This window comes from Symphalangus syndactylus, chromosome 17 (genome assembly GCF_028878055.3).
Source record: "Symphalangus syndactylus isolate Jambi chromosome 17, NHGRI_mSymSyn1-v2.1_pri, whole genome shotgun sequence".
NCBI lineage: Eukaryota > Metazoa > Chordata > Mammalia > Primates > Hylobatidae > Symphalangus > Symphalangus syndactylus.
The window spans coordinates 58,797,613-58,824,650 of NC_072439.2; the positions used below are offsets into that span (position 1 = coordinate 58,797,613).

The 27,038-nt window shown below is 39.8% G+C and overlaps 1 long non-coding RNA gene across 1 annotated transcript in view; it reads right to left on the reverse strand.

Moving 5' to 3' along the window:
* Positions 1–569: 569 nt before the first annotated feature.
* Positions 570–27,038, reverse strand: part of LOC134732912 (uncharacterized) — a 70,187-nt gene continuing 43,718 nt past the window's right edge. The window contains exons 2-3 of the long non-coding RNA XR_010116468.1: positions 4,299–4,387; positions 570–2,098 (exon numbers count right to left, since the gene is read on the reverse strand). This is a non-coding gene — a long non-coding RNA (uncharacterized lncRNA). The remainder of the gene's footprint in view (positions 2,099–4,298; positions 4,388–27,038) is intronic.

Here is a 27,038-nt window from a genome sequence, read left to right on the forward strand (position 1 = left end):
TTTTGTTTCCCAAGTAATCACCTACTATAGCAGTTCTCTGAGATCCCTGGGGAGGCCAAGTCTACTTCAGGTGGTCCATTGGATCAATCTATTTCCATAATCACACCAAGATGCCATTTACCTTTTTCACTGTATTGACACCTGCCCTGATGATGTCAAAGCAATGATGATGAAAACTGCCGATGCCTTAGCACAATCCAAGGCAGTAGCACCTAACTATATTAATGGTTATTGTATTCTTTACTGCCACTCATTTCCTAGTACTCAAAAAAAAAAAAAACCTGCAAGTTTCATTTAAGGGTATCTTCGATGAAGCTGTGAAAACTACTCATTTTATGAGATCTCAACCCTGAAGTATACATGTTTCTAATACTCTGTGTTATGAAACGGGAACATGCATAAAGCACATACATCTGTTGCATATGAAAGTACAATACTTGTCTCAAGGAAAAGCACTTGTGCAGTTGTTTGTGTTTCAAGGTAAACTAGCCATTTTTGTCATGGAGCATCACTTTTACTTGAAAGAATAGCTGTGAGACAAACTACAATTACTCATACTTGAGTAATTTGCCAGGCATTTATTGATTGAATAAATATTGTACTATATTCAGTGTATCAATGAATGCTTTTGGTTGCAAGGAAAAGAAATGACTTTAACAGTAAGAAAATTACATCTCATAACTAGAAGTCAAGAGACAAAAGAGCTCAACAATGTCATAAGATCCAGGTGCTTTCTGTCCCTCTGCTCTGACCCCTCAGTGTTGGATTTCCTTGTGTTGCAGGTAGCAAGACAGAATCAGGACGTCCAAGACATCGTGTTTTGGCAGGACAATGTCCTGAGACATTTTTTTCTCCTCCTGTGGCTTTCTCTTAGGGAAGAGGTCACTTTTTCTAGATTGCCCCTGCAGACTCACATTTTAGTGAGCTGAATTTGGTCACATGTCTATCCCTAAACTAATCCCTGGCCAGGGGATTGGGATATGCCTTCGGACTACTCAGGCCTAAAATGGGGTCTAAAGGTGGGGTCAAGCTTCCCTGAGGCAAAGGCCTGGTGGGTGAAGGGCTGATCACCCTTCCAAACAAAATTTGGGCTTTGTTAACTAGGAAGAAAAATGGGAGACTAGAAGAAACCTGTAGGCAATCACACAGGGACCACTCCATTCAGTAAATGACGGTCCAGAACAGTGGTTACCAAATGTGGGTCAGCAGCCGGGCTACAAAGGAATCACCTGGGAGCTTGTTAAAAATATAGCTCAAAGTGTAATGTGCATATGAATTGCCTGGGGATCTTGTTAAAATACATATTCTGCATTTGCAACAAGCTCCCAGATAATATAGCCACTGCTGGCTTATGGACCACACTTTGAGTAGGAATGATACAGACTTTCAGATTACTGACTCAGAATCTCCCAAGTGATCCTGGTTTGAGAACTGGGTTTAATGTGGTGAACATCAACAATGTACAAGATTGGCATTCATTCATCCATTCACTCAATAAGTATTCATAGAAACCAAGCCCTGTGCTTATTGCTGAAGCTACGAAGGGTCCACATGCCACTGGGGAGGGGAGTGGGCTGACCTATATACAGATATCTTTAATGTAAAGTGAGAAGGGCTCCAGTAGAGATATGCACAAAGCATTCTTCCATCTGATCAAGAAGCAAGGAGTGACTTAGTAGTGAAGGTGGGCTTGACAGGAAAGGTTTCACAGAAGAGGAGAGGACACTGGAGCTGAGCTTTCCTTAGGTGCCCAGAGTCAGACAACACGTGTGCAAGAAAGCCAGGAAATATGAATGAGCCAAGTACATTCAGAGAACAGTGAGAATGTCTCTGTGGCTTATGTACAGGCTGAGATGGGGTGGGGGAAGGAAAAATTAGGCTGAGGCTAGATTATGAGAGGCCTCGAATGCTGTATTAAATCACACTAGAGCAGCTGTTCTCAACCTTGACTGCACTTGGGGAGCTTTTAAAAATCCTGATGCCGGCCAGGGGCTGTGGCTTATGTCTGTAATCCCAGCATTTTGGGAGGCTGAGGCGGGTGGATCGCTTGAGCTCAGGAGTTCAAGACCAGCCGGGGCAACATGGTGAAAGACCGTCTCTACAAAAAATACAAAAATTAGCCTGGTGTGGTGGTGCGTGCCTGTAATCCTAGCTACTTAGGGGGCTGAGGCAGAAGGATCTGGAACCTGGGACATCAAGGCTGCAGTGAGCCAATATTGCACACTGCACTCTAGCCTGGGTGACACAGTGAGACTGTCAAAAAAAAAAAAAGTCCTGATGCCCAGGCCACACCCTAGAGCTTAAAATTAAATTCTACTTTCTTTAGGGGCAGAGGAGGGAGGAAAGCAGGCATCAGCACCTTTTAGAGGAGGTGATCCAGTGTGTTGCCAAAGCTGAGAACCACAGCTCTACAAGAGCTAGTGCCTGCCCAACCTGTTTTCATACAGCATGTCCTTCAATAAGGATAGAGCCCTTCCTTCCTAAATGTAGTTTTCACTTCCATTTGATATTCAAAATCAGAATTATTAAAAAGCGTTTTGGCCTGAGAGGTCATGTGATGGGCACTGAAATGGAACTCCCCTGCGCAAGGGCCTGTGGGATGCAGGCAGATGAAGCCTGCCCTTTGTTCCCCTGCCTGCATTGGTGAAAGCTGATCCCCGTGAAGCCGCTGTCACTGGGCAGAGGGCACGTTTTTCTCTTACTAGCCTAGACCACAGGGATCTTTGACTAGAAATATCTGCAAAGTGTTTGCTGAATGAGAACACATTTCATCACCCCACCCTCTTTTCCTAACTGAATGCCTGTTCAAGAATTTGGGTATATTTTTATTTGATAAGATGAAAAGATGAACTGTCCACATTGTGAAGGCTAACAGAATAATCTTTTTGTAGGTGCTTCACAATATGAATTTGAAATGCTCGCTCTTGTTTTGATCTCTGTACTCAGGTGCCGAAATGTTATAGTTAGGAAAAGTTGTCCCTTCTCTTATTTATCAGCATTAAAGTTCCTGAAATAATCTTTAAAGTGTCCAAATGTTGCCATAAAATGTTCGTCACTATTGTCTCCTCAAGTTGCTGAATTTCTGGAGTGTTTTGAATTTTTAAAATGTATTTTAAACACTTCAATATATAAAACAAACGTAACTTAAAAAACAAAAAACAGCACTCTAAACTTGTTTACCATCTAACTCAGGCCCCCAGTTTTCAGTCAATAAATTATTCAACCCCCCCAACTCTAGTGGAATGGAACACGCTCTTCTGCTGTGTGACAATGGAGAAAGGAGGTTGACGTGTGCAACTGCCACAGACCCCCAGCTTCCTGGGAATGCTCGCCTGACTTTGGGGAGATATTGATGTGGCCCTAATGACTATTTTGACTGTGTTCTGTTTTACAGCTCTACCCAGCACACAAGAGGTGAAGTACTGCTTTGTTTTCAGAATTAAACTGTCTCCCAGGAAGACTTCTAGGGTCCCCTTTGCTTTTCCTTGGAAAGGCTCCAGATAAGAGGCAGGCTATTGTTCCTCCCCAGCAATTCACAGGCTTACTTTTCAAATAATTTATCCAATCTCTTCCCTCCCTGATAGCCTAGGCTTTCCCTACAATCACATGATTTGACCTGTAAAGAAAAATAAAACAAACATTTATCTGGGAGTTCTGACTCAAAGAACTGGATTCTATGGAAATTACAGGCTTTCGCTCTGGCTGTACAGATGTCAGTAGGAATCCATGCCATGGCTAATGCAGGAAGGGAACTGGCCTCCATGTGCACAGGCCTGCCAGTGTGTGGGTGGCCCAGGATGAAGCCAGACCCTCCTGGGCAAGCCTCAGCTGGGTTTGAGTCTCCGAGCAGGAGGCCTGGGACTCACACCTGTCCACTTAAAATGTGACAGCCCCCACCACTAAGCTTGCATTCACACAGCCCCAGAAGATGGACTGTCCCCAGCATCCTCACTTGTGTGGTGGCCTCTCATTCCTGTGGTCACTTTAACAGAGCTTGGCTCACCCAAGACCCTGCTTGGATACAAACAAGCTGGCCTTTGATGACAGGAAGGGAGTGGAGATTCCCTCAACGTCGGAGTTTTAATCTTGGTTCTGGGAGACATTACTTCCCTCTTTGTGGATCGCTGATTGCTTTCAAAACACCAGGAATCATTTTACCTTACAGGGCTAGTGTGTGCTATGATTAATTTAGCTAAGGCTCTTAGAAAACAGTAAATGGTGAGCAGCCCTGTTAGTTCCCTTTTTAGAAAGCACTTTAACACCCCTGGGCAGCTAGTTTGATGAGAAGTGCTACTCACCGTGACTCTCATGCGCGCTCCTTTTTCTTTACTGATTTTCGAAAGGCTTTTCAGTCCCTCTGATAAAAATGCACTGCTTCCAAATGAGCCTAAAAATTAAGCAGGAATACAAATTTTATCTTTAAAAAAATCAATCCTAATTTCTAATGAAGGAAAAAGAAGAAATAATTTCATGCTAAGTAGGAGGGAGACACATAGCCTGCATTTTGGAGATAAATAGGACAAGCTTTTGAGTTTAAAGTTTAACTGGAAAATGTCTGCCTCAAAGGAAAACTCAATTTGAAGAACTTGCTTACAGCTTAGGGATCTCACTCAAGCCATTCTTACCCTTTCCCCTTCTCTTTCCTTTCCTCTCCCACCCCCTTTCAATGCCGAACCCCACAGGCCACGGGAGTGAGTCTTTACAAGGCGCCTTAGTACATCTTGGGTGGTGCCGAAAAGCAGGGATTACAAATGCTGGAGACAGTTTGGCAGCGGATGTGCCTCAACCCAGCTCTGCGGATTCCACATTCTTCCCCTGGAGGGGAGCCGTCGCCGCGGTTGCCTGAAAGCCCATACTGCCAGCAGCCAGGGGTTCAGCAAATGCCTGGGGAGCTGAAGGGTTTTCTAGAAACCTGTCCAATCTCTGCCTCTTTCTCTGGGGTTGCACAAGGAGGTGCCAAACTCAACCCGTTTGATAGTTTTAAAATTGCCGCTTACATGTGTTTTTAATTTTTATGTAATAAAGGAGCGAATGCTTCATAATTAAAGACCAGTTGGTGATTAAAATCAGTTTCGTTGATGACTAACAAACACAAATAAAACCTGATATAAATCTTTATGAGATCTGTGAGGCCCACAGCAGCGACAATTCCTCTTCTCCTGACCATGTTTTCTCTGAAGCAGCATGTCTCTCCACTCTCCCTCAGCTTTGTTTTGGCCTAGTAATTCTCTCTGTCTTCTACAATTGCCTATCCTTTAACCTCCTGTTTTTGATTACCGACTCGTGTTTATTTTAAATGTAGTTACTCGCCAATTAAATAGAAATTAGCTACATTTAGAGACAGGGTTCCTGATTACTGCTTTTCTTTTGGCAACTATTAATTCTTCTTTAGGCAATCCTGAAAGCAGAAATCTCAAGGTCCAGATCACTTTGCCAGGGCACCTTAGGGTAGCTACCTGTTAAATCCAGAGTTGAAGGAAGCAGGGATGAGATGCTCGCTTCACCAATTGGGACCTGGAGCAAGCTGGGCTGTACTGGAGACATTTTGGAGACGTTTCCTGTTGTAATTCAGTTAACCCTTTTTTTTTTTTTTTTTTTTTTGATGGAGTCTTGCTCTGTTTCCCAGGCTGGTGTGTGGTGGTGTGATCTTGGCTCACTGCAACCTCCGCCTCCCGGAGGCGGGAGGTGGGCCATTCTCCCACCTCAGCCTCCTGAGTAGTTGGGATTACAGGCGCCTGCCACCACGCCTGGCTAATTTTTGTATTTTTAGTAGAGACAGTGTTTCACCATGTTGGCCAGGCTGGTCTCGAACTCCTGACCTCAAGTGATCCACCCGCCTCGGCCTCCCAAAGTGCTGGGATTACAGACGTAAGCCACTGTGCCCGGCCAACCCATTTTTGATTCAAGACAGACTCTCCTACCAGTAAGTCAGGCTTATTTCACAGAAGGAGGAGGAAGAGGAGGAGGTGGGGGAGGAGGAGTAGAGTGGAGGTGGGGAGAGGAGGAGGAGGAGGAGGAAGAGAAAGAAGAAGAAAAAGAAGAAGGAAGAGGAGGAGGAGGGAGAGAAGGGGAAGAAGCCATCTTCAACTTTTCTTTGTTTTTCAGGGCAGCTGAAATCCATCTTCCTTTTCACCAAAACACTGATACAGCTGCGTGTTTGGGTGAAGGAGAGGCACCCTTTCTGGGTTGGGTAGAGCACATAGGCTATAGCAGTCAGCATCAGGGAACAGTCAACATGTAGGCTTCCTATTTTTAAATCAAAGCCATTGTGCTAATCACCGAGATAATCTGATATGGATATCATTTATTCTAAAATGAGAACAAGAAACACATCTATGACAGAATTCATTAGTGCAATCCTTTTTCAGTCCCAGAATGTGCTTCTGCAGATTGTATAATGTCTATATAAATTCTATAGGTTGTATTTCAATTTATATTGCTTCTTCATGAGGAAATGTCTTCTCCCCTTGCTATGGTTTGAATATTTGACCCCTCCAAACCTCATGTTGAAATTTGAGCCCCAGCGTTGGAGGTGAGGCCTGGTGGGAGGTGTTTGGGTCATGGGGGCGGGTCCCTCATGAATGGCTTGGTGCTATCCTCATGGTAATGAGTGAATTCTCACTCTGTTAGTTCTCACAAGAGCTGGTTGTTCAGAAGAGCCTCGCCCCTTCCTCCCGTCTCTCTTGCTGGCTCTCTTGCCATGTGATCTCTGCATACAGCAGTTCCCCTTTGCCTTCCACCATGAGTAGAAGCAACCTGAAGTCCTCAACAGAAGCAGATGCTGGCACCATGATTCTTGTACAGCCTGCAGAACCATGAGCCAAATAAATCTTTTTTCTTTATAAATTACCCAACCTCAGGTATCCCTTTATAGCAGCTCAAAGATGCTTACAAGGGTCAATTAACTTTGTTTATAATAGCAAAAAGTGGAAAATTGCCTAAAGGCACAATAGTAAGTGATTGGGATTGGTTAAATCAAGTAAATTACATATTCATTTAATGAAATACAATTTAGCCATTAAAAATTGAAAGAAAGGACTTCCACTCTATAGAGAGATAGAAGAGACATCATTCTTACCCTTACAATGAAAGTAACTGAGTTAACTTCAAATTCAGAACTTTCTTTGAACTTATCAGAGAGCTAAAGTGTCAGAACAAACAACAGGCTCAAAATCTGAAGGCACTGGGGTCAGCCTGATGCCTGAGGACACAGAATAGACCTGGTGTTGGAGCATCTTAAAAGTTTTGTCCACAATTTCCAGCCTGGAGACTGGGACCATGGGGGCTTGCATGGCACCAGGTTTCACTGGGGCAGGTCTGGTGCTGTTTTCCAAAGTTTCTTAGGGGAGCTGAAGGGTTTTCTGGAAACTCTTACTTAGCTGATCCTTATTCAGGTCAGCTTATTTCTTCCCCATCCCTTTCAGGGAAGTTATATGATTAATTTGTAGCATAGTAAAATGTATTTCTCACAATCTGCATTCCATCTTTTCTCTTACATCCTGGTTGAGGTTTTGTTGTTGTTGTTTTAATTTTACTTTAAGTTCTGGGATACATGTGCAGAAAGTGCAGGTTTCTTACATAGGTATACATGTACCATGGTGGTTTGCTGTACCTATCAATCCGTCATCTAAGTTTTAAGCCCTCCCTCCCCTTGCCCAACAAGGGAGGGAGACAGGCCCCCAACAGGTCCCAGTGTGTGATGTTCCCCTCCCTGTGTCCATGTGTTCTCATTGTTCAACTCCCACTGTTTGGTTTTCTGTTCCTGTGTTAGTTTGCTGAGATTGATGTCTTCCAGCTTCATCCATGTCCCTGCAAAGGACATGATCTCATTCTTTTTTATGGCTGCATAGTATTGCATGGTGTATATGTGCCACATTTTTTTTATCCTTGTTGAGTTTTTTAAAAAATTTACATGTAATAAAATTTACTTCTTGTGGTACAGTTCTATCAGTGTTGGCAAATGCACAGAATTGTACTATGGACCACTATAATTCTATAAATAATAATTCCATGACCCCAAACTTTCCTTGTGCTACCCCTTCATAGACAACCCACCCCCCCAACCCCTGATCCACTACCTACTCATCTGTTTTCCTCCCTATAGTTTTGCTTTCTCCAGAGTGCCATATGAATAGAATCAAACAATTCTGGGTCCAGCCTCTCAAAATGCAGGTAAGATTTATCTATGTTGTTTTGTGAATCACTGGTTCATTCAGGTTTATTGCTGGTGGCATTCCGTTACATGTATGTACCACAATTTGTGGTACATCTAGGTTGTTTCCAATTTTTAAATTAGCTACAAATATTTACCCATAGGTGTTTGTATTGTAGGATACCAGAATATGCCACCTCAAAATATGCTTCTTTGGCATATGGATTGTTTTGTGCTAATCATTTTGAGAAACTGTAGATGCAGAAGAAGATCTGAAAACAGAGCAGAAGTTACCCTTTTATAAAGGACATTTATGTCTATAAAGGAAATCTCTATTTATAAGGGTGTCTCCCTATGTACTATGAAGAGAAGGATAACATTACATCACTAGAGACTGTTATCAATGGACAAGGCACCGGACTTAAGTCTGTGTAAGAAATCTTACCCTTGTTATCCTGCTTTCCTGGGCATCTCCTTATGTTTGTCCTTCCTCACATCCTTCCCTCTTTGTTTCAGTAGACAACTGTATTTAAGCCTGAATTCAAAGCCACACCTTTGGGATTTACTTATTTCTCTTGGTATCTCCCATGTATACATAAGGTATACATGCTGTTAAATTTGTTTTCCTCTTGTTAATCTGCCTTTTGTTATAGGAGTCTGTTCTAACTAAGAATTTGAAGGGTAGAGAGGATCCTCTCCTATAGTTTGAACATCTTTTCTTTTGTTTTGGATATATAGCTAGGCATGAGATTGCTGGGTCGTATGGTAGGTATATGTTTAACTTTATAAGAAACTGCCAAACTGTTTCCCAAAGTGGCTGTGCCATTTTGCATTCCTACCAGCAATGTATATGAATTCCAACTGCTCAAAATTCTCACCAGCACTTCGTATTGCCAGGTTTTAAAATTATAACTATTCAAATAGGCATGTTGTGGGGTTTTTGGTGTGGTTTTAATTTGTATTTCCCTAATGATTACTAAAGAGCATTTTTTATTATGCTTATTTTACATCTAAATATGTTCTTTTTTGGGGGGGAGGGCGGATGGAGTCTTGCTCTGTTGCCCAGGCTGGAGTGCAGTGGCGTGATCTCAGCTCACTGCAACCACCACCTCCCAGGTTCAAGCGATTCTCCTGCCTCAGCCTCCCAAGTAGCTGGGACTATAGGCGCGTGCCACCATGCCTGGCTAATTTTTTTGTATTTTTAGTAGAGATGGGGTTTTACCGTGTTAGCCAGGATGGTCTCGATCTCCTGACCTCGTGATCTGCCCACCTCAGCCTCCCAAAGTGCTGGGATTACAGGCGTGAGCCACCACGCCTGGCCTAAATATGTTCTTTAGTGAAAACTCTGTTTCAATTTTTTGTTTAAAAATTGGGTTTTTTGTTTTCTGGTTGTTGAGTTTATGAGTTCTTTATATACTTTGGATATAAGTCCTTTGACAGATGTGATTTTAAAATATTTTCTCTTAGTTTGTGGCTTGTCTTTCTTATTCTCTTAATCAAAGATCCAAAGTTTTTGCAGAACAAAAGTTTTTTAAAAATTTAATACAGTTTATCAATTTTTTCTTTCATAAATCACACTTTAGGTGTCATATCTAAAACCTGTTTTCCTAACTCAGGATTTCTCAACAGATGCACAATTGACATTTTGGACCAGATAATTATTTGTTGTGGGGACCTATCCTGTGCATTGTTGGATGTTTAGTAGTATTCCTGGCCTCTACCCATCAATGCCTGTAGTGTGCATGTGTGCATGCACATGCACACACACATACACAGGCCCCAATTATAACAATAAAAAATGTTGCAGACATTGTCAAATGTCTCCTGAACTACAAAGTTGAACTTTGTTCAGTGGCCTAACCCAAGGTCATACACACGTTGGCCAGGCTGGTCTTGAACTCCCAACCTCGTGATCTGCCCACGTTGGCCTCCCAAAGTGCTAGGATTACAGGTGTGAACCACTGCGCCTGGCGTGACTTTCTCCTGTTTTTTTTCTCAAAAAAGTTTTATGGTTTTATGCTTTATGTTTAGGTCTATGATCCATTTTGAGTTAATTTTATATGAGCTGTGAGATACAGACTGGGGTTCTTTTTTGTCTTTTTAGTATATGGACTGTTATGGTTTAAATGTTTGTGTTTCTCCCAAAATTTACAAGTTGAAATCCTAACCCTCAAGGTGATGGTATTAGGGAGTAAGGCTATGAGAGGTGGTTAGTTAATGAAGGTCCTTATAAAAGGGAACCCAGAGAGTTTGTTGGCCTTTCTGCCATGTGAAGACACAGCAAAATAATGGTTGTCTATGGACTAGAAAGCCGGCATTCCCTAGACAGTAAATTTTCCCACACCTTGATCTTGGAATTTCCAGCTTCCAGAACTGTGAACAATAAATTTCTATTGTTTATGAGCCACCCAGTCTATGATATTTTGTTATGGTAGCCAAGATAGACTAAAATGTGGACATTCAGTTGTTCCCAGGCCATTTATTTGAAGAGACTTTCTTCTCTCTATTGACTTGCATTTGTATCATTGTCAAAAATCAGTTGACTGTATTTATGTGGGTTTATTTCTGGTTTCTCTTCTCTGTTCCACTGATATATGTATCTGTTGTTTCTACATTACCACAGTCTTCATTACTGTAGCATTACAATAACACTTTAAATTAGTGAGCCCTTCAACATTATTTGTTTTCAAAAATTTTTGGCAAGTCTAGTTCCTTTGCCTTTCTGTATAAATTTTTAAACCAGCAGTCAACATCTACATAAAAGGCTGCTGGAATTTTGATTGAAATTTCACTGAATCAGTATAACAAATTGGACAGAATTAACCTCTATCTGAACAATACTGCATCTTCTCATCTATGAACTTGGTATATTTCTCCACTTATTTGGATCTTCTCAGATTTTGTCTTCAGTGTTTTGTACTTTTCAACATACAGATCCCACATAATTTGTTTCAGTTTTATACTTATGTGATTTTTTGTGCTATTATAAATGGTATTGTTATTTTAATTTTGAATCCCAATTTTCCTGCTATTGTATAGAAATACCATTGATTTGTATGCATTGACTTCATATCCTGAGACTTTATTAAATTCATTAGTTAGTTCCAGGAAGTTGTGTGTAAGTTGTTTAGAAATATCTATATAGGAAATCTACATAGTTACGTTATCTGTGAATAGAGCTGACATCCCCTTTATTTCTATGTCTTGTCTTATTATAATGGCTAGTATTCCCAGGGTGATATTAAATGCAAATTGTGAAAGAAGATACCTTTGCTTTGTTCTCCATCTCCAGGAAACAGTCTTCAATCTTTTACCATTAAGTGTGATGTTGTGATGTTAGATGTAGATTTTTTGTAGATATTTTTTATTAATTTAAGCAATCTTTCTTTCTTTTCTTTTCTCTTTCTTTCTCTCTCTCTCTCTCTTTCTTTCTTTTTTTAGATGGAGTTTTGCTCTTGTTGCCCAGGCTGGAGTGCAATGGAACAATCTTGGCTCACTGCAACCTCCACCTCCCAGGTTCAAGCGATTCTCCTACTTAGCTGGGATTACAGTTGTGTGCCACCATGCCCAGCTAATTTTTTTTGTATTTTTAGTAGAGATGGGGTTTCACCATGTTGGCCAGGCTGGTCTTGAACTCCTGACCTTAGGTGATCCGCCTGCCTTGGCCTCCCAAAGTGCTGAGATTACAGGCATGAGCCACCACACCCAGCCACAAGTTTTCTTTATTTCTACCTTGCTGAAAGTTTGTATCATGAATACAAGCGGAGTTTTGTCAGATGCATTTTCTGTATCTATTTTCTTTTGTAATCTGTTAATAGCTTATGATGATTGATTTTTTAAAAGTTGAACCAGTCTTACATTCCTTAGATCAATGCCACTTGGCAATGGTGTATTATCCATTGTATATATTAAATTTTAATTTTAAAAATTAAAACATACATATACATATAAATATTTACAGAAAATTTACAGAAATAGATATATAGATAGCTCTGTGTATGAGTTAGTGTGTATACAATATGTGTGTGTATATATATGTATATATATGTGTATGAGCTAGTGTGTATACAATATGTGTGTGTGTATATATATACACACACACATATATATATACACACACACACAGATATACATCTGCATATATCTCCAAACTGTAGCCACTGAAAGGAGTTAGAAACAATGATATCTCAGTTAAAAGGAGAGCACCTAACTCCTAATGATACTGGTTTCTAAATACTGTCCTCCAACAATAGGAACCAGGAATCATTGGAGAACTGTCTGATTCTAGGGCTGGGGCAATGAAATAAATATGAGTTTAGATATCTTGTGGTGTTTCAATGTAAGGAAATTTAAAAAAAATAAATAAAAAGAAAAAAACATAAAAAATGTGCAGGAACCAATCTGAAAAAGCTCCCGTGAAACAATTTGAGCAACAAAATAAATAATAAGAGTACAATGTTAGTTTATAACTAAAAGAATAAGAGTACAATGTTAGTTTATAACTAAAAGAATAAATTAAATATCCATGATCTCACAAATAAATGAATAAATGATTAAATAAATACATAAGTGGGAGAAAGGGAAAGCTTTTCTTTAGAAAAGAATCTCAGTTATTATAAATATAGAAGGCCTGGGGGAAATATAAAAGTACCGTTAAACCCCATAGTAACCATTGCTTCAGGTTAAATCCTCCAAGGATGCTAAAAAGAATGGGTGAATGTTTAAGTAGAAACAGAATTTTGCATAGTCTCCAAGTATCTCTGTACTACTTTTTATGACTCTTCTTTAACTTCAAAACTATTTCTAAATAAAAATTAAAATATAATAAGGGAGAGAATACTTAGTGATGTGGAAAAATGTTTATGATCTATTACATTTTAAAAAGCCATTAGATTTCAATTTTATGCACCTACACACTTACACACACATAAACACACAACCAATTAAAAAAATTAAAATTTGATTTAAAATAGCTTAAACCAAAATGTAAGACATAGGTATCTCTTTGTGGTAGCATAGAGTGCAATAGTAGTGATTTCAGTTTTATAGCATCATTATTATTATTATTGCTTATCAATATTTTCTAAAATTCTCTATCATGACCATGCATTCATATTAGAATAAAAAATATATTTAAAACATTCCTGGAGGATATGTTTCATGCTTCATATTCTGCATTGTGTTGAAAACAATAGTGGGTGCTGTCAAAGTGAATTGTTGAATTGAAGCAGTGCCTTGTTATTTTCTTTTGCAAAATAGATCATCATCCACCTAATTTATATTTCTATACAGAACCTATCTTAGTGCTTCGGATAAAATACTCAGTAATAGTTGAGTTATAAATATAGGTTTTGCTCTGTTTAAGTTAGTATGAAGTTAAGAACATCTGGAAAAATAACATGTACAGCATCTGATAAATAGAAATCACAGAAAACATTTAGTGCTAAACAGTATCCTAAGCACTTTACATATCTTAATTTATTCAATCCTTAGCACAGTGCAGAGGGGCAAGGATAGTACTATTACCCTCATTTTACAGATGAAGAAACCAGGGCACAGAGATTAAGTAATTTGCACAAGGTCACACAGCTATAGCAAGTGGCAAGCAGTGATATAAAGCACTTCTATATTTATTGTTATTTAACTTCTCACAGCAACTCATTGAGTTAGGTGTCTTTATCTCCAATTGTCAGATGAAGAAACTGAAGCTCAGAAAAGTAAGTGACTGGCCTAACTAAAAGCGTCAGGGCTGGGACACTTGACCTCAAAACCCTTGCTGTTTCAGCTATAACATGCTGCCTCATGCATTAACATGAAGTGGGCAAACCAAAACAGGGTATTACCAGAGAGCTGTCAAAACGCATCTCCAGTGGAGAACTCCACATGTGGATTAGTTCTTTCCCAAGTCTGCTTAAATTTCACACCGTCCACCTACATGTTTTTTTTTTTTTTTTTTTTTCCTACCAGCTGAGAATGGTGACATTTCTTCTTCTCTGGTCTAAATCAGAAAAACTTGCAGCACTACAACCACCAAAGAAGGTATATATCAGCTTACAGAGGTTTTTTCCCCCTCTCCATTCACTTAAAGAGGCAGAAAAAAAAAGAAAGATACAATCCTGCTTCCATTCCTGTCTGTGAGAAAGTGACTGTGGGCATTCTCAGGCAAAAAATAAAGTAACTTCATTTTTAGAGTAAATGCCCTGTTGACAAGTTGGCAGGGCTGCCTTGTTTGGAAAAGAATGTGCAGAAAACTCAAAGGATAATTAGTGTGTGGTAGCCTAACAGCATGCAGCAGGGCTGTAACGTGTCTGGCAGAGGCAGATGTGGCCACACAGTTCATTAACGCTGTATAGTTTGTTTAATTCCAGTTGGGGTAATTAGAGAAGGCTCTAGAACCTGCCTAGAGCTCCAAAATAGACTCTGATTTCAGCAGCAGTGGGGTGGATCTAAGCCACCACAGTGGGCCCCAGGAGATTAGAAGATTAGAATTCCTCACAAACCCATTTGCTTTTCTTTGACAATCATCTCTGCATTAGCCATGATGACAGAGGAGAGGAACAGCATGATGGTCACAATAAAGGAGAATTTTTAAGCTGGCTTTAAAATGTACGCTATGATGATTCCATTATTTAGCTTATCTCTTAACTTATATTTTACTTAAGTGTCCATTAAAATCACAGGAGTTTCTCATTTTTATAGAGTGAATAAATTTTAGTAAAATTGTTTATGAAGTAATTTTTCTATTAATGTAGTTTTGTCTTTCTAATAATTTCTTTTAAGAAAATTAAAGCTGTTCCATTGGAGAAAAAAATTAGCTAGGTAATATTGGATGTTTTGTATATAAAAATGCTTGATAGGCCTTTGAGAATTGTATCACTCTTCTGATTTTTCTCCTATCCTTACTTTCTTTTTTCTCCCTTCTTTTCACATTGTTCTTCCTCAGACCATGGAAATCACACCTGTGCCCAAGATTCTCTGTCTCCACATTCACAACTCTCGAAATTCAGCTCTGATAGATCCCTTTCTGCTTGTGTATTTATACTGCCCAACAGAGCTAGGATGCACTATTACACATAGCCAATAGATGCCGCTTTAAAATATGAAGGAGCCCCGACTTGATGTATCCACTTAGTAATTCTCTCATGCAAATGAGTATTGCATTTTATAAGTTCATTGGACCTGAAAAATCTATCAGATGAATTTGTTTATAATGCTACACTTGCAATGTATACTTTCTGATCCTAGCAACTGATGTGAGGGAAGCAATCCAGCTATGCTGAGCAAATAGGGAAAGCTGAGCTGCTGCTAGATATTTTTCAAAAGTCTTCCTCTATGTGGTTAATTGGCCAATAGATAACCAAGTGGCTTTGAGTCTTTTTTAAAAAAATTAAATAAGAACAGATTTTTTTTTTCTAGGCTACATGTGTAGTCTGTCAGAGCAACACAACTATTTGCCAAATTCCTATAGCCCCTGTCTTTAGCAGAAGAAAGAGAACATGTGTGGCTTGTTTACAGCTGTAGGTCAGTGTGGTGTGTCACTGATCTGATCAATGCTACCATGTACCCTGGGCATGACTCCAGCCTCCCAGCAAAGGATTGCTGTATCTTTCCAGGATTTGCATTGAGACATTACGTATGTTTTCTGTCTCTCTTTTTACCTGTCTTTTCCTGACTGCCTAGGAGGGGTAAACTTGCTTCACTTACCCATCCATCACTCATTTGGCCTCCCACATCTATTTTTCTATGGAGTAAGGCAAAAATAATTGTGAGACTTCTCTCCTACCACTTTAGAGGAGTGGTGACCAACATCCCCATCAGGAAGCTTATTGTTGGTACCATGCCCAGTCTGGCTTCTTATCCCTAGTGAAACTGAGTAGTTCAATGAGAACAAGATATCACCCAAAGCCAGCTCCATTCAGCAAATGGTGTAGGCTTCCTGGCTTTGTTTCCTCAGCTCTGGAGTTCATCACACCATAAACCACAGGGACTTTGTAGGCATGTTATTGTATTAGCACCATACGGAGACTACTCATGGAACTCACATGCAGAATGTGTGATGTCAGAACAGTTCACATGAATCCAAATTTTGTGCAGCTGTTAGACACAGATGTTTCATTTCATTTTTTATGTCGGCACCATCCCAATAAATCCACTGATCGTGAGATTAAAAAGTAAAGAAAGCTTTGTGTGCTCACACATGTTTCAGAGCCAGGAAGCTCTATACCACTTACATGTAGATGTACACTCACTACCAGGGGTCACATCAGGCTATGGCTCTCATACTCATAGAAGGACAAACATAGCTGTGGAAATCAATAGGAAAGCAAATGCAAAAGAACAGTAGCCTTCACTCAAATCAGAAACTATTATCTAGAATCAGATGCACTCTTTGCAATAGGTGCCTGCAAAGGAAAATTTCAGGATGGACATCGCAGTTTCTTCAGAAGACATTTGATAAAAATCATTTATCAAAATGAATTGGCTTCTGAAAAGTCTTGGCTAATAAGTCTCCCTGACTCTACCTTACAAGGCTGTCAGGTTTGCCTTCATCGGGGCAAGATATATCACTGTCTTTTACCAGTAAAAGAAAACCTTCAAAGATTGCCACCCAAATAATGCTCATATTCAAAAATAAATAGCTCTCAATGTTTCCTTGGATTTTAGAAGGCTACACACATGTTTTTAAATGCCTGGATTTTTAATTTATATGTATTTATGACTCCCCATAATATGACTAGATGTGTTATTTAAAAATAAATGCTGAGACTGGATTTTCTGTGATTCATTTTGGATAGGTTGTGGTTCTCAATGACTTCGTAAAGAAATAGAACTTTGGAGATAAAAAAAAAAGGGCAAGAATTCTCTGCTTTTCTGGACTGGTGTGGGCATGCTTTCTAGCCCCAAATTACAACTTTGTTTCAGGTTTTTTTCTCCCTCTTTGCCTCATCCTTATCACCTCACTCCAGGGAATTTTACAGAGTCATCTTCTTGCATTGTGAGATGGCAGAGCTTTAGCTCTGCACACATATTGCCCTGTCTGAAAGCGGGTCATGCACAAGAAACATGTGGAATTGTTTGTTTGACTTGTCTCCCCTCCCCATCATGTTTTGTTGTACTTTTTTTTTTTTAGTCAGAGAAAACAAAACAAAACTACTCCAGTTTATCTTCTGAAGAAGATAGAAAACATTCAACTGCAACATGCTGTGAACATTTTAGGGCATGCTTCTCATTTCAGATGCATGGCGTGCCTAGCTACTTAAGACAGAAAATCCCCTGCTGTGTTCTCTAGGCAGGCACTAGAGCAGATTTTGTGAGATCCTGGACTCAGTTTAGACTCTGGCTCTTAATGCTCAGTCATTAAACTGCCATAGGAGATGCAACTCTATTTGGTATTTTGGGGAAGATCCACTATGTGGCTCCTCCCAAATTTGGTGGGGAGAAAAAATGGATTTCAATTTAGCAACAAGGGAAAAGTGTGCTTGAAATGAGGTTTACTTAATTTGATTTGGAAGATATTGCTCTTTGAACAGAAAGTTACGCTCCATTGCACCATCAACTTCAAAGTCTTTTTTTTTTTTTTTTTTTTTGAGATGGAGTCTCACTCTGTCACGCAGGTTGGAGTGCAATGGCGTGGTCTTGGCTCACTGCAACCTCCACCTCCCGGGTTTAAGCGATTCTCCCGCCTCCCGAGTAGCTGGGACTACAGGCACGTGCCACCACACCCGGCTAGTTTTTGTATTTTTAGTAAAGATGAGGTTTCACTATGTTGGCGAGGCTGGTCTCAAACTCCTGACCTCATGATCCGCCCATCTTGGCCTACCAAAGTGCTGGGATTACAGGCGTGAGCCACCGTGCCCTGCCAACTTCAAAGATTCTTGAAACTCTCTGGACCTGGTAAAAGATGCTAAAGGGCTCAGGGTCCCTTTTGAGTACGGTGCTGGCTAGACTGTCATAACTCAGGGGAGGGAACTCATGTAACAGCCCATGCCTGACAAGAAACTGCTGGAAATTCTTACCTAGTAAAATCAGAAGGTTTGCATGCAGCCTCATGAAAATCATAACAATTACACAAATGCCTCAAGTCGTGAAAGCTAAACCTTGTGAAAGGTTCAGCTCTTGGTGAATGAGACTCTTTTGAATGTTTTTTTTACTCATTCTTTTCACGACTCATACCACTCAAGACTAAGCTGTCATCCTTCTATTAATATTCATATTGTTTTCCCTGTGATAAATATATATCCATTTAATGAGTTCACGTAGGAATTTGCAGCATAAAACAAATCTTATAAAAAAGTTATATTCTTTATATATATATATATATATATATATATATATATATTTAATTTCCTTTTGAGACAGGGTGTTCCTCTGTCACCCATGCTGGAATGCAGTGGTGCTATCTTGGCTCACAGCAACTTCTGCCTCCTGGGCTCAAGCAATCCTCCCACCTCAGCCTCCAGAGTAGCTGGGACTACAGGCACACACCACAATGCCCGGCTAATTTTTTGTATTTTATTTAGAAGGGAGTTTCACCATGTTGCCCAGTCTGGTCTCAACTCCTGGGCTCAAGTGATAGGCCTGCCTCGGCCTCCCAAAGTGTTAGGATTACAGGCGTGAGCCACATGCCTGTCTGTACTCTTATATTATTGCTGTTTTCTATATCCCTCACTCTCAACACCTCATTCCCTGAAAAGATAACTCATCTTTGAGTTGAAAAAAAAACCATTAACTCACTGCAGAAAATCCTCTAGACTGTTCCTACCAAGGTAATGAGAGACTTAATGATCAGATATTCAAACACATGTGATGAGAATACATAAAATTTATAGGTGGACTAACCAACCTCCTTTTTTGCTTTATCCCAAATAGGCAGTTTATATGTCTGATAATCTAATTTACCAAGAAACCTTTATTTCAAATATTTGATCATAATTTTTGTTGTCTTATCCTTCCAGTATTTTAATTATGCATATGTTACCCCTTTTGATATTGTCCACAGTTCTTCATTGTTCTGACTTTTTGATATTCTTTTTCCTCTTTGTGCTTCAATTTGGGAAGTTTCTATTTAAACTATGTTCAAATGCACTGATTCTGTTTTTTCTTCAGCTATGTCCAGTAGGTAAACCTGTTGAAGGCATTCTTCATCTTTGTTACAGTTTTCCATTTCTAGTATTTCCATTTGTTTCTTATATTAATAGTTTCTATCTCTCTGCTGACATTATCCATTTGGTGTTACATGCTGTTTATTTTTCCATTTGAGCCCATAACATATGAATCAGTAATTTTAAATTCCTTGTGTGATAATTCCAACATCTGTGTCATATCTGATTCTAGTTCTGATGATCTCTCTGTCCCTTCTTCTGGCTGTTCCTTTCTTATCTTTTAGTGTGCCTTGTGATTTTTTGTTGAGAGCCGGATATTACGTATTTCTTTTTTTTTTTTTTTTTTTTTTTGAGATGGAGTCTCACTCTATTGCCCAGGCTGGAGTGCAGTGGCGCAATCTCGGCTCACTGCAACCTCCGCCTCCTGGGTTCAAGCGATTCTCCTACCTCAGCTTCCTGAGTAGCTGGGATGACAGGCGCATGCCACCACGCCCAGCTAATTTTTGTATTTTTAGTAGATTCGGGGTTTCACCATGTTGGTCAGGCTGGTCTTGAACTCTTGACCTCATGATCCTCCCACCTCGGCCTCCCAAAGTGTTGGGATTACAGGCATGAGTCATTGCACCCAATCAATATTATGTATTTCTAATAGGTACTGAAGGAAACAGGCCTTTGGTGTGAGGATTTATGTTAATCTGGCCTGGAGTTGGGTTGTGTTTAATTATCGTTGTAGCTTAAGTTCCAGAGTCTTCAGATTCCTCTAGTGTCCTTGTTTTTGTCCTCTCTCTTGCCTTTGTGGTTCCTTTTGTATTGCCACTCAGAAAGAGTCTGGATCACGCAGTTCTTTCAACTGTAATCCATTGAAAGTGTATTGGTATGGTGGTAAAGTATGGAGGAGGGGAGGTGTTCTATAATCTTCTAATTAAGTCTCTGTCTTTCAGTGGGCCTATGTCTCAGGGCTGTGGCCTTCACAAATGTTTCTGTCCCTCTTCCCTGATATAAGATCCCATATCACCCGACCCCCCCTTCTCCTACCATACTCTACTCCTAGTGCCCTACTATGTTTGCTTTGGTTTTCCTTTTGTTTCTTTTAGGTTAGACAGGAAGGCTAGTAAGTGGAGTAGGGTGACAATCCACTCCACCAGGTGGAATAAGGCTTCAGTATTGCCCTATACAGTAGTCTCCACTTATTTGTGGCTGATACCTTCCAAGACCCCCAGTGGATGCCTGAAACCTCAGATAGTACTGAACTCTACATATGCCATGTTTTTTTTCCTATGCACCTGTGGTAAAGTTTAATTTCTGCATTAGGCACAGTAAGAGATTAACAATAACTAATAATAAAATAGAAAAATTATAACATACTGTAATAAAAGTTATGTGAATGTGATTTCTCTCTGAAAATATCTTTATAGTATACTATACTGTACTGTACTATACTGTACTGTACTATACTATACTATACTATACTATACTATACTATACTATACTATACTACAGGTGACAAACCATGAAAAGCAAAACTATGGATAAGCGAGGGGAGACTACTATAGTAAAGACTTTACCCTTGGAGAGTAGGCTTTTGTTATAGAGAAGAATCTGGGAGGGTTACACTATTGTTACTCTTTCCATCTCCCTTCCAGGGCCAAAAGGGGGGTTTTCTTAACTCCTTACCCTGAGAACCTGGTGGGATTCCGAGGGAGAAAGACCTCAAAATTGTGGGAAGAAGTATTTAATACCCCTATGATTGAGGATAATGTGTTCTCACTGTCACAATAGTCTACACTCAACTTATAGTATTATTCACATTTACCAATGAAGTAAATGTTGCCACTCTTATTCCTCCAGTGGCTTCTGCCAGTATCTCTCTGAATGCACCTGTCTCCAGATCTCAGGGTGTGGTTTATTCTGAAAGTTCAGTTCTCTCATAGATCCAAAAAAGTCATTGATTTTTAGTTTGTCCAGCTTTTTCTCGTAGGGATGGGAATGGTGACTTCCAAGCTTTTTACACACATCAAAAACAAAATTACCACAAATTTACTTATAGATCTAATTGACTCTTATTTTCAACTCATGAATTTGGGCATCCTCCAATTCTACAAAAATAGAACAATAGCTCACCCTGGGCAATGACAGAACAGTGGGTTTTGTAAAGTGGGGACAAGGAAACAGAACAACAGAAAATAAAAAACCTGACTGAGCCCATACCTGTAATCCCAGCACTTCGGAGGCCAAGGTAGGAGGATCACTTGAGGCCAGGAGTTCAAGACCAGCCTGGGCAACATAGTGAGATCTCATCTCTACAAAAATAAAAATAAAAAAAAATGAGCCAGGCATAGTGGCATGTAACTGTGGTCCTAGCTACTCAGGAGGCTGAGGCGGGAGGATGACTTGAGCCCAGGAATTCGAGGCTGTAGTGAGTTATGGTCATGCCACTACACTCCAGCCGAGGTGACACAGCCAGACTCTGTCTATAAAAATAAAAATATTAAAAGCTGATTGGTTAATGTCAGATTATTTTTTATGTAAGAGTTAAAGCAGATGAGACTTCCTTAAGCTGACTCAGGTAGACTGGAGTCTCCTGTTTTCATGAAAAACTGGTCTGTTTTGTGATATGTCTGCTGCTATAAAATTTCAATTTGTTTATGTGGCATTTAGCATGAGTGACTCCATTTTGATTTGGTCTGGTTTGTTGGAGCCTAATGTGGGATCTCAGTCCAAAACAATGGCCTCCATAATTTTTGTTTAACATATGTCAGAATAGACACCAGAAATCTACAAACTAAAATAAAATCCCAGGCTGGGAATGGCAGCTCACACCTACAATCCCAGTACTTTGGGAGGCTGAGATCAGAGGATCGCTTGGGGCCCGGAGTTAAAAATCAGCCTGGGCAACACAGTGAGACCCCATCTCTACAAAAAAAGAAAAAAATTGGCCTGGCTTGGTGGCATACACCTATAGTTCTAGCTACTCAGGAGGAGGAGGTGGGAGGATCCCTTGAGGTGGAAGGAGTTCAAGGCTGAAGTGAGCTATGATCATACCACTGCACCCTAGCCTAGGTGACAGAGTGAGTCCCCCATTTCTAAAAAATAAAATGAAATCTTATTTTTTGCCTTTCGGATTGGCAAATATTAAGAATGATAATAATATTCAATATTAGAGAGGGAGGGAAGAAATGGGCATTCTCATATTGTGCTAATATTGCCTTTCTTGAAGGCAGTTTCACACTATCTGAGTTTAAAATGCACAACCCCTTTGACGCAGCACTTCCACTTGTCAGCTTGTAGGAATCCATCCTATAGACAAGCTGACATAAATGTGAAAATATATGTACAGGGTATTTACTAAATAATTGTCTATAATAGCAATACACTGGAAATGATCTAAAGTTCCATCAGTAGAAGAATGGTTAAAAAACAAACTATGATTTATTTATTCTATGGCTATTGTACAGCGCACTAATGAAGTAGATAGATTAATAAACAAAATGGTAACATGTTCATGATATATTGCTGTGTTAAAAATCAAGTTCAAGTTATAGAGTAGCATGTAAATGTGATATTATCATGGTAAAAACAAAACAAGTACAATGTGTACACGTGGGATGAGGGTGAGTATCAGAAATAAGTATTTGTATAGAAAAATGTCTAGAAGTATAGACATTAAATTCTAGCAATTAATAGCTTCTCCTCTAGCAAAGAGGAGAAAACTTCCATTTTAAAGGAGATTAATACATTTTAAAACAAGTGTGCATTATTTTTGTAATTGAAAACATGCAAACACAAATCAAACAGGTTCTATTCTTTGATTAAAGAGAAAGCCATCTGGGAAAAGATGGCAATAGCCTTTGGTTCATGTTTCTAAGCAATTCTAGGGATCTTAAACAAGTTGCTTTTCTAGCTGAGTAAAAGACCTCTTAGGAATTTAGCAGGGGAAGAAAGTCATTTCTCTGCCAGTGGAATGGGTTGGTGAATCTTGGCATGTGTAACAGTGAGGGCAGGGACTGTGTCTATTTTACGTATCTTTGTCACTCTACTGTCTCTACCATGTTGGACACCTAGCAGGGTCTCAGTATATACTGGTTGAATTAATTATGTAAAAAAGTTACAATGTTTCTGTGACAAATTACTTATGTGCAATAGGGAAATCTGGCAAGCAGTTAATAGGAACTTTCTCTGTTCTTAATGAGTATTCCAGAATTTAAATACTGAAGTTACTAGCACCATAGCAATGTCGAAGAAATGAACCAGACCTAGAAAGAACGCTGCTCACTGACTGAGAATCTTTCTCAAACTGAAATAGCAATGAAATTGCCTGGGCAATTTTCTCTCTGCCAGCTCATAAAAAGGACCACAGACTCAGGAAATGACCTAAAAGCGTAACATTTTAGCTTTAATTTTTGCATTCAAAAAATAATGTAGCCAATGGGGCCACAGTTAGCATTTCTTGGGGTTATCATAGGTTGTAGTGTTTGCCCACGAACTATTGAGATTAAAAGACAGAGAAGAGACCAGAATTTATTAAGCACCTCCTACCTACTCACTGAGGAATTAGGCACATGGTACCTAGTCTAGTGACACTAGTCAATCAGTATATGGTACCTCATTAAGTCTCACAACAAGCTAGTGAAGTGTTGTCATCATCTTACAGATGAGGAAATTGGAAACTGGAGGACTTGGATAACTTGTCTCAGGACACACAGCCAGAAAGTGGCAGAGCTGGGATTTGACATGCCTCACTTATCATATTAACATAAGAAAAGTCCCTGTAGAAGACTCCTAAGGGCTTGGTTACAAAGAACTAATTAGACTGAACCATCCCATCTGTAAAACTAATCCAGAGATTTTACACCTATATGTAAGATCCCCACCCCATCTTTAACTTCTACAAGCCATGGGGAAATGACTCAGTATTACTGAACAGGACTCTTAAAATCTTGAGTAAACACAGGTGTGCTGTATAATTCTCTGAACCCATCCCAGGATGCAGACACCCCCATACTAAGACAAATCACAGTCTCAGTGAAGAACTGCTTACGAGGTCATCAGTGATACGGAGACGATCACTTGTTATAAACACCCTCATGGAATAAAGTTCTTCGTTTATTTTTCCATAATATTTGCTAACTCAGATGAAATGATTTTCATCTTTATTTTCACCACAGCAGAAAGTTAACATGCCAGAGTGCCACAGCTTTCAGCATGTTTAGGCAATGTTTGAGTCCTTCTCTCATGTATCTTATGCCTGGGGTTTGGCCTCCATTTAGAGTACATTAAATGCTACATCTGTTTCCTTGACACACTCTCCTGGGCCTCTACATGTCGGAATGCCTCACATTCTCTCCTTCTGCTGCCTGCTTTTCTCTCCTCCCGTGGCTTTATATATCTTTTACACACCAATCACATCCACTCTTATTTCTCCAGTCTTCATATCTCCAGTCAGATACCCAACAGACATCTTTATATCTCCAGTCAGATATCCAACAGATATCTTTATATCTCCAGTCAGGTATCCAACAGATAACTTTATATCTCCAGTCAGATATCCAACAGATATCTTTATATCTCCAGTCAGGTATCCAACAGATAACTTTATATCTCCAGTCAGATATCCAACAGATATCTTTATATCTCCAGTCAGATATCCAACAGACATCTTTGTAACAGAGCTGCAAAGAAGAATTCTTGATTCCTACCTTCATCTCAAATCTATTCCTCCCTTGCACCCTGAATTCAGTTCTCTATCTCAGTAAACATCGCCACCAAACCTGAACATTTTCCTGGTTTCCTACCTTTCCCTCACCCCTATATCTAATTCTTCAGCAAGTTTGCAGGTTCTACCTCCAAAACATCTCAAACCCATCCACTTTATCTCATGATATTGCCAACATTAAGCCACCAATCTCTTGCCTCAACTACTCTAAGCTGGTCTTCTTGCTTCTGTTTCCCATAAGGCAGCCAGAATGATAAATTTAAAACATAGGTAATAGTGATCTTTTGCTTGAAATCACTGAATGTTTCCCAGTTGTATTTCACCAATGTTCTATAGGACTTGCATTATCTAGCTCCTACCGAGCTCTACTCCCCCACCTCGTATGTCTCTTCTAACTTGCAGCCCCGCAGTCATGTTGTCCCCTATTCTTTGAACATACCAAGGTTATTCTCCTTGGGGTTTCTCTTGCTGCTCCCCAGGTTTTTTCCCCCAGACTTTCCATGGAGTCCTTCTCATTATTTAAGTCTAAGCACAAATGTTACTTCCTCAGTGGTTCTATGGCCATCCTAAAGTAGTTATCCTTTACTTTATCAGTCTCTATCACTACATCCTGTTTTAGTTTCTTCATAGCACTTACAGTTATTTAAAATTATTTTGTTCAGTTGTTTATTTACATGTTTATCGTGTGCTTTCCTCTGTAGAATGACACCTCCATATGAACAGGGAGCTTTTCTCTTTTATTCAGGACTGTATCTCCAGAGCTAATTTTTTAAAAACTGAAATAGCAGTAGACGTTGCCTGGGCAATTTTCTCTCTGCCAGCCCACAGAATAATAGATCACTGAATCGCAAAATAACCTAAAAGTATAAAATTTTAGTTTTCAGTTTTTTATTTTTTTATTTTTTTTATTTTTTTGAGACGGAGTCTCGCTCTGTTGCCCAGGCTGGAGTGCAGTGGCGCAATCTCGGCTCACTGCAAGCTCCACCTCCTGGGTTCACGCCACTCTCCTGCCTCAGCCTCTCCGAGTAGCTGGGACTACAGGCGCCTGCCACCACGCCCGGCTAATTTTTTTTGTATTTTTAGTAGAGACGGGGTTTCACTGTGGTCTCGACCTCCTGACCTCGTGATCTGCCCGCCTCGGCCTCCCAAAGTGCTGGGATTACAAGCGTGAGCCACCGCGCCCAGCCTTCAGTTTTTTATTTTAAAAAATAGGGCCAGAATTAGGATTCTGAATCAGAAACAGACTAGCACATAGTAGGTGTTCAATAAAAGTTTGTTGACTGTGGAGTGCACAATTGCTTGAACATGATTACAAAGAAGTGAAATGCTGCCCTTAACTAACCTGAGGCTATAATTATGATAAAAAGAACACTGTGATGATTTTAAGCAGCATTCTAATTAAATGACAAATTCTGGCTTCTATTAAAAATTTGCATTACATTGTGTCATGACTTGCTGGATCATTGATCACATCAGCTGGACATTGTGAAATATTCTCCACTTGAATCCATCCAAAGAAGAATAGTATGGGGAAAATCTGCTTTCCTAATTGTTACTAGTTACCTTTACTGAACATTCCTGTTTGATTTTCATCACTTCAGAGGTCTAACGTAATTTCTAAAGTGCTGAGGTGGCCAAATAAGGGCTGCCCTGATTTGTGACCTCCATCTCCCCTTCAAAACAATCCCTCTCGTTAGTTAAACTGGACCCTGGCAGTCTTGGCTTCCAGCCAATGAGTCAGTAGTAAAGAGGGCTGATTGCCTTTCAACATCACTATTCTTCAGCAGAGGTCCATGATGAGGACTCTGATCCCTTTTGGGGGTAGTAGCATCGTTTTGCTCCTTCTCTTTCTCCTTTCAAACAGTAATATATTATTTATTCTCATCACTACTTACAAACGTTGTCTGAAAGCAAAGATGCAGAATGCCAACACTCAATAGAAGCTTGAGGTTTCCTTTTGCCTCCTAAGGAGAGCTTCTAAATAGAGGTATTTTATAAACAGCTTGCATGTTCTTTTAGAGAGGAAATTGGAGGAACTAGCTGGCTGAATGAATATGAAACATGGGGCTGT